Source organism: Ovis aries, chromosome X (genome assembly GCF_016772045.2).
Source record: "Ovis aries strain OAR_USU_Benz2616 breed Rambouillet chromosome X, ARS-UI_Ramb_v3.0, whole genome shotgun sequence".
NCBI classification, from domain to species: Eukaryota; Metazoa; Chordata; class Mammalia; order Artiodactyla; family Bovidae; genus Ovis; species Ovis aries.
Genome location: NC_056080.1, coordinates 85,896,542 through 85,905,160, shown reverse-complemented (window position 1 = coordinate 85,905,160; position 8,619 = coordinate 85,896,542). Strand labels below are relative to the sequence as shown.

Here is an 8,619-nt window from a genome sequence, read left to right as displayed (position 1 = left end):
GCTAACACAGGGCCTTCCACAGAGCAGAAGCTCCATGAAGTAATAAATGTGGAATAAATGAGTCAGGGAGCAGGGGACTTATTAAGCTGGATCAGACTTTTTTTTTTTACTTTCTTAAATAATAACCCAAAAAGGTCCAACTGAACAGGGATAGCTTAGCTGTATTAAATGACAGACAAGAAATATAAGAAGCAAGAACTCAACTCAATTACATTTTATCTCTTAAATCTTCCCCAATGATATTACTGTTAAGTATTTTCACATTTCCCAAATAGTTCTATTCCAATTCCATTTCATCTTGTTCAGGGTCACAAAACAAAATGGAAGAGTTCCCAATCACTTTTAAAAAACAGCAGAACTCTTGTTCTTGAACTGGGTAAGCACAAACACACTGTGATCAGCATCATTCACAAAGCTAAGACACTGAAGTTTATTTAGCTCTCTATTAAAACAGCCAAAGTTCGAAAAGTTCCTAAAGAAAAGAGATGAATCTGCATGTCATGGCACAGAAGAGGAACACAGAGATGCTTCACACTGGTCCCCAACAGGCCCGGGCCCTCACTTCTGAGAAGGCCGACTGCTTCCTCTTCAATCCCAGAGGGAAGGATCAGCCTGGCTGCTGCTCAGGCTCAGGCCCCCTCTTCCTCCTCCCCCTCAGCCTCTGCAGACAGCGGTGGGAAGGCCCTCAAAGCCCTTTGTGTGACCCTGAGCAGAAATGGCCTGACTTGCCACTTGCTGGTCTCCACATAGGCCCGGGGACCCCACAGGAACTCGTAGTGAGCAGGGTCGCTGTCAGGCACCTGCTGGCACTCCAGGTACCCCTCCCACACCCACACTAGGGTCAGCAGCTCCCTGGGCTCCCCAGAGATGAAGTGCTCACTCCAGACACACCCGCCCCCATCCTGCTAAGTGCTCCCCAGACTTCCTCCTCAGTGTCAGGTCCCTTGGTGGAAGGATCAGGCTCAGGGCCGTCACCAGGAGGCCAGCCTTGGGCACGCTCTGCCCATCCCTCTGCATCTCTTGAGGGTGAGGCTCAGGGTGGGGACCAGGAAGTACATGTGCTCCCTGGGGTCTACCTCCTTCATGCACACACTAAAGACCAGGGGCAGGCACTGTGTGGCTTTATGGAAGACCACCGGTAAGTGGGCCTGGTTATCCCTGAGAACCGTATTCTGTTTCAGCCTGGGAGATTGGCTCCTTGGTGCTATACTTGAGCAGCAGGAACCCCAGGAGTTCAGCTGTGATTACATTCAGAGCCTTCTTTAGCAAGGACTCTGCATGGGTGATGGCAGAGGAAGAGGAGACTGGGCAGGAGGAGGCCAGAGAGGTTGAGGCCTCCTCTGCCTCAGCCCCCCTGAGCCGCACCTCCACTGGGCCCTGGGCCTGGTTTTGGCATTGAAGGTCTTCCTTGGGCTTGCTGAGTTCACTCATCTCAACCATGGGCATGATGCCTGGGATCGAACTGTTGAGAGGAGTGATGCAGGGGACAGATGGGGACCTCGGGCCTGGCGGAGGGGCGGGGTTGGTGGGGGGTGCGGAGCGGGGCCCAGAGGAGCAGTAAAGAGCAGTCAGTTGAGAGACATGCCCTGGACTGCTCTGACTCAGGCCACTTACAGATCTCCTCCTGAGGGCTGCTCTTGGGTCTCACACGGGCGTTCCTCCTTGGTCGACTTTCCACTATCAAGTGAGGAAGTGAGATGGCTCCTGAGGTTGCAGCCAGCATAGCCAGTATTTCATGGGATGAGGAGGGAAGTGATTTGTGGCATGTTGGGTCCCGTCTAATCTGGGATGGGGAGCCCTTGGTGCATACCAAGGGCACCCACCTCACCTTGACTCCTCACACTGCCTGGACCTTGTATTCTGTGACCTCAGGACACATTCTCAGACCTAGGTCTTCACCTCTAGGTTCTTGAAGTCCTTGTGAGAAGTAACAAAGGCTCATATCCAGTGTCAAGAGGAACCAGAGATCAAATTGCTAACATTCTTCTGATCATAGAGACAGCAAGGGAATTTTAGAGGGACATCTACCTCTGTTTCATTGACTACACTAAAGCCTTTGACTGTGTGAAATGAAAGTCGCTCAGTCATGTCCGACTCTTGGCGAAGTCATGGACTATACAGTCCATGGAATTCTCCGGGCCAGAATACTGGAGTGGGTAGCCTTTCCCTTCTCCAGGGGATCTACCCAACCCAGGGATCGAACCCAGGTCTCCAGAACTGCAGGCGGATTCTTTACTAGCTGAGCCACCATGGAAGCTCAAGAACACTGGGGTGGGTAGCCTATCCCTTCTCTAGGGGATCTACCTAACCCAGGAATCAAACCGGGGTCTCCTGCATTGCAGGCACATTTTTTACCAGCTGAGTTACCAGGGAATCCCAAATGTATGGATCATAATAAACTTTGGAAAATTCTTGAGGAGATAGGAATCTCTGACTATCCTACCTGTCTCCTGAGACCTGTATGCATGTCAAGAAGCAACAATTCAGTTCAGTTCAGTTCAGTCACTCAGTCATGTCCGACTCTTTGCAACCCCATGAATTGCAGCACGCCAGGCCTCCCTGTCCATCACCAACTCCCAGAGTTTACCCAAACTCATGTCCATCGAGTTGGTGATGCCATCCAGCCATCTCATCCTCTGTCGTCCCCTTCTCCTCCTGCCCCCAATCCCTCCCAGCATCAGAGTCTTTTCCAATGAGTCAACTCTTCTCATGAGGTGGCCAAAGTATTGGAGTTTCAACTTCAACATCAGTCCTTCCAATGAACACCCAGGACTGATCTCCTTTAGAATGGACTGGTTGGATCTCCTTGCAGTCCAAGGGACTCTCAAGAGTCCTCTCCAACACCACAGTTCAACAGCATCAATTCTTCAGTGCTCAGCTTTCATCACAGTCCAACTCTCACATCCATACATGACCACTGGAAAAACCATAGCCTTGACTAGATGGACCTTTTTTGGCAAAGTAAAGTCTCTGTTTTTGAATATGCTGTCTAAATTGGTCATAACTTTCCTTCCAAGGAGTAAGCGTCTTTTAATTTCATGGCTGCAGTCACCATCTGCAGTGATTTTGGAGCCAAAAAAATAAAGTCTGACACTTTTTCCACTGTTTCCCATCTATTTCCCAGATGCCCTAATCTTAGTTTTCTGAATGTTGAGCTTTAAGCCAACTTTTCACTCTCCTCTTTCACTTTCATCAAGAGGCTTTTAGTTCCTCTTCACTTTCTGCCGCAAGAGTGATGTCATCTGCATATCTGAAGGTATTGATATTTCTCCCAGCAATCTTGATTCCAGCTGGTGCTTCTTCCAGCCCAGTGTTTTTCATGATGTACTCTGCATATAAGTTAAATAAGCAGGGTGACAATATACAGCCTTAATATACTCCTTTTCCTATTTGGAACCAGTTTGTTGTTCTGTGTCCATATTAAAGTGGTATGACCAGGTTTCCTTGTCAATCGCAGTAGAATCAGATTTTAATCATGTCTTCTATGAATTTACTCGCATGCATTTAGAAGAATACTGCTAGTTCTTCAAGATTTATGCAAAAGACTTTCTAAGGTTAAACAGATAAACAAATTTTGTTATTAACAGTAAGCTGGTATCAGACTGGAATTTAGTCTTCTCTCTGTGTAGAGAACGAAGTTTTCTTAAAATTCAGCTTTTGAAAACAGATTACAAATTTCTTTGCCTTTAAGTGATTTTTATTTGTTTTAAAATCTTTTTCTTACTTTGGTAATATAAATAAACAATATTTAAGATTATGGTACATGTAGAAAAAGCTCATTCTGCTTCAACAAAAATAACTCTTCAAGGTTAGACTTTTGCTATCTTGATGTGCTTAAAACATGGTGACAGTCTGCTTTTAAATCAGGAAATTAAAAATAAATAAACAACAGCTAAAAATCAAAGATCCAGGGCTATGGGAAACCCAAGATGGTTGCTTAGCTTTTCCCGGCTCCCTGACAGACCTCATTTTTATTTGATGGGTTAAAGCCTTAACTAGCTACAGCGTTAATGCCCTCACATGAATTCTCAAAAAAAAAATCATGTTTCATTAAATATTAAGTTCTAGTTTTGTTAATTAAGGTCTCTGCTACTAAGACTCACTTCTGAGATAGTTCCTTGTTATGTTACATTGCTAAAAGGTTTAATTAAATTATTAAAAAGGACACTCAAGATTATTTCTAAAGCTTAACTCAGCAGCCAGTCTTTGGATAAAGGTCAGATGCTCCATGATGTACAACCAGGAGATTAACACTTGGCTATAATCATTTAACTGAGACAGGTGACCTGGGGTATACCGGGCTATCCCCAATGAAAGTTCTTGACTTAAATTCTTGCTTGTGACCTTACTAATAACTGCTAGCTATATTATTTTCTATGTAGCTTGTTTCAGAAGATTATTTATGTTACCAAATGTGTGACAGCGCCTGTGATAAAATGCTGATATGCAGTTCCATATGAGACCATTAACTGTAATAATGTAACTTTAGATATGGGAAGAAGCAACAAGAAGAAATATTTTCTTGGACCAAGAAGCTAGTAGGACAGGTATGGTCCAGAGACTTTGCTACTTACAAGGCCTGGTCTAGTGACAACACACTGAGTGGCCTGTCAATGGAATCTTTGTTAGACCCGGGAATGAGCCTTCCCAGCACTGTGGGACACAGTGACCATGAAATGCCTCCCAAACATGGTCAAATATGACTATGAAGGGGCCCTGCTGACTGGAAGTTGGCCCTTGCCAGCTGCCTCTACAAAGACTGAATCATGACCACTACAAGATGCTGACCTTCAACACCTCCTTGAAAGGAGTTCAGGGTGGACACAAAAATAAGGCACTCTGTGCTCTGGGAAAACCCCAGGAAAACAGGCCCTCAGATAGTCAGATATTTTCAGGTAAAGATTTTTATGAGTCCACTTCTTGCATCTTCTCACACCTAGAGAAACACTAATGTCACGAACCAATGTCTGGACCTGGTTCTCCTGGTTGCACCTCAGCAGCTTTCCTACTTCTATTAATCTTTGGGCAATATATCTTTAACATTCTTGTTAAGTTTGTTTCTCCAAGTACTAGTACGACAAAAATATCCCCTGGCCAATGCTCAGACAACACTAGAACAAGCTGCCCTTAGCCTGTGGACTCTCATTGCCCTCCATAAGTGCACCCTGAGGACCTCAGGCTATTCTCCTTTTGAGATCTTATACGCGAGACCACCCCCAGTGATCAGAAAGCTCAAAGGAGACCATCAACAACTAGCTGACCTGGAGATGTCCCAACACCCCCAGGCCCTGGAAAGTCTTCCGCCATATCACCTAAGAAACCGGAGGAAGGACACCCATTCCACTGGGCAGTTGGGTTCACCCCTGTCAGCCAGGAGATGAGGTATGGGTTAAAGACTGGAAAAAGGAGCCACTTCAGCCAGTTTGGACAGGCCCTCACACGGTCATCCTGGCAACCCCTACTACTGTTAAAGTTACAGGCATCATCCCCTGGATCCACCACACTAGAGTCACGAAGGCAGTGGCTTCCTGTAATGAGGACACCTGGAAAGCAGTTCAGGACCCCAAAAAGCTCCTCAAGATCTATTTCAGAAACAACGACCCTCACCCGCGATGGATGCTGAGCTCTGCTCTAGTCACTCTGGAAGCTGACTAAGTACATGCACAGCAGAAGCTTGAGGATTCTTCAGCCTTGCTCCAGCCACACTCCGGCAGCTAGCTGGTCAATACATGGCAGAAGCTTCAGGATCTGGCTATCAAAATATCAATGGATTTTCATTGTCATCCCTGGACTCTATCCCTGATTGCTGTTATTTGTGTGCTCTTCGCCACAGGACTAGATTCTGTCGCACCCCAGGACTAGGATTTGGGTCAGAATTCACAGTTAACTGTCTGTTATCTCACTGTAATGGGAAGCTTCATTCTTACTGGAAGTCTACGATCGATTCTCCCTACCAACTAAATTGCTCTGCAGTATAACTGATGCCCCTTCACGACAGGCTCAGTTGCTACAGCCGTGACAGCCCAAAGATGGGGAGAAAACCTTTTGCAAGTCTTCAGTTATCTGTTATGTGCAGGCTGCTTTGCAGCCATTGGGTGTCCCTTGCTGTTATAGATGGTGCCGCCCCCATCAAGGCCTTTTCTTTGTTTGTGGGACAGATGTTTACTTATGTCTACCTGTCAATTAGGCGGATATCTGCACCCTAGCTTTCCTCACTCCCCAGGTGAATATTGTCCCTAACAACCAGACTCCCACCATACCTCTGGCAGCACATATGCTGTCAAAAGAGTCATCCAATTTATACCCCTACTAGCTAGTCTGGGAATCATGGCTGGGATAGGTATGGGAATAGGAATTGCTTCATCAACCACCTCTTATCATACACTATCCAAAGACTTCACAGACGACATTGGGAGAGTGGCCAAATCTTTAGTGGCCTTACAGGACCAACTAGACTCCCTGGCTGAGGTGGTTTTGCCAAATAAGAGAGGTCTAGACCTACTGACTGGAGAAGGCAATGGCAACCCACTCCAGTACTCTTGCCTGGAAAATCCCATGGATGGAGGAAACTGGTAGGCTGCAGTCCATGGGGTCGCACAGAGTCGGACATGGCTAAAGCGACTCAGCAGCAGCAGCATCAGACCTACTGACAGTTGAAAAGTGTCTGCCTTTTCAGCTGCCTCTTCTTGAATGAAGAATGCTGCTTTTATATACACCAGTCAGAAATAGTCAGGAACATGGCCCAACATCAGAGAGAACAAATCATAAAAAGAGAGAAAAGCTAGCTAATTCTTGGGGGTAATTGGAGCAATATCTGGAGCTGGGCATCATGGCTTCTCCCTTTAACAGGTCCTCTCTTCATGCTCTTTGCAGTGCTCTTGTTTGGCCCTTGTATTCTCTATGCTCTTACCCAGTTCATAAGCTCTCGGATTGAATCCACAAAGTTACAAATGGTAATAATTCAGTATACTCTCCCTAAATGATGGGGAGCTTGGAATGTCCTACCAAACACATGGGACGATGCTTTCTACAATGAGTGATAGAAGCATCAAGAGTGGAGAATGAAGGGGAAAAGTTAAAATTTTACACGACCTCCTTCTCCTTCTGCCTCTGTAACAGCTTCCCCCTTGCAAAGTCTAGATCACCTGGGTCCTGTAGTCTCAGAAAGCGGGAACTTGCAATGCTAGAAACTGGAGTTCATCTCAGTCACCCTTGTCCTGCTCTTTGCCCCTGCAAACCTGCTTAATCATGCCTGTGCAGGTCAGGCATCCCCCTCCTCATCTTGACCACTGTTCCCAAGAGTGAGAAACCCCTTAGTTTAAACCAGCCTATTAACAGCTAGTGCTGCCCACTACAGTCTGTCTATGAAAACTCTGCAATCCCTTTGATCAGGGCTCAGAGCTTGGAGTGTTGACTCCTCTGTGCCTGCCAGCATAATAAACCTGAGTTATCCAAATCTCCTAGTGTCGTGCTTGGATTCTCGAGTACCAGTTTCTGCAACATGGTAACTGAAATGTCTTCAGCTATAAACCCTGAGACTGAGAAGATTGTGTGCCAACCCAAATTCACTCATGTCTCATTTGGAACCTTTCAAATGTATTTACACTCAGGCAGAAAAACCAGGAGTCTACTTGATTCTGATCAAAGTGCACTTTCTCTTTTGGACCCAGGAGATTCATCTCCAAGTGAAGAAGAACTTCTATTGTGTATGTCCTATTTCAAATTTTCTTCTCACCCATAAGACATTGTCGAGAGGTCTGGTACTGCCACCACCCAGCCTCATCTCGATCACCTCCCACAGAAGGAACCCAGCTTCCCAAAGCCCAAACTGCCCTGGCTCAGGCACTGACACTCGAGGGCTTCTCCTGGAGCCCCACTGCCCTGCCCTGTGTTGCCTTGTTCTGGGACTAGGGATGTCGCTCCACCTTCCTCATGTGGCTGCAGCTCTTAGATGATCACTGCCGGTGTGGGGGTGGCCTGCTCTTCCTAGTGTCCCCACTGTTAACACGGCCTGTCACAGAGCACGAGCTCCCTTAAGTCCTGTGGAATAAATGAGCCGGGAGCAGGGCCTTATTTAGTTGGATTAGTTTTCTCCTACTTTCTTAAATAATAACCTGGGAAACCCAAATAAACTGAGATAGCTTAGCTGTATAAAATGACAGACAAAAAGTATAAGAAGCAAGATTTTGCTATAATCACATTTTATTTTCTAATTCTTTCACCAAGTACCTTACTGCTAGGTAAGTTCACATTTCCAAAATACTTATAATTCCAATCTCATGTTACCATGTTCAGGGTCACAAAATAAAATTGGAAAGTTCCCAAACTCTTTTAAAAACCAGCAAAACTGTTGTCCTTAAACTGGGTAAGTACAAATACATGTGTGATCAATGTCATTCACAAAGTTAGATACTGAAGTTTATTAAGCCTTAAGCTGAAATACACATTTGAAAAATTCCTAAAGAAAACAGAGATCAGTCTCCATGTCATCGCAGAGAACAGGAACCTAAAAATGCTACACACCGGGTTCCCCAAGTGGCCCAGGCCATCACTTCTGAGAAGGCTGACTGCTCCCTTTTCAATCACAGAGGGAAGGATCAGCCTGGCTGCTGCTCTGGC

General features: G+C 45.9%; 1 pseudogene; it reads right to left on the bottom strand.

Annotated features, from left to right (window-relative positions):
• Positions 1 to 629: 629 nt before the first annotated feature.
• On the bottom strand, positions 630 to 1,446 carry LOC101110038 (melanoma-associated antigen 9-like; annotated as a pseudogene).
• Between the last annotated feature and the right edge of the window lie 7,173 nt (positions 1,447 to 8,619).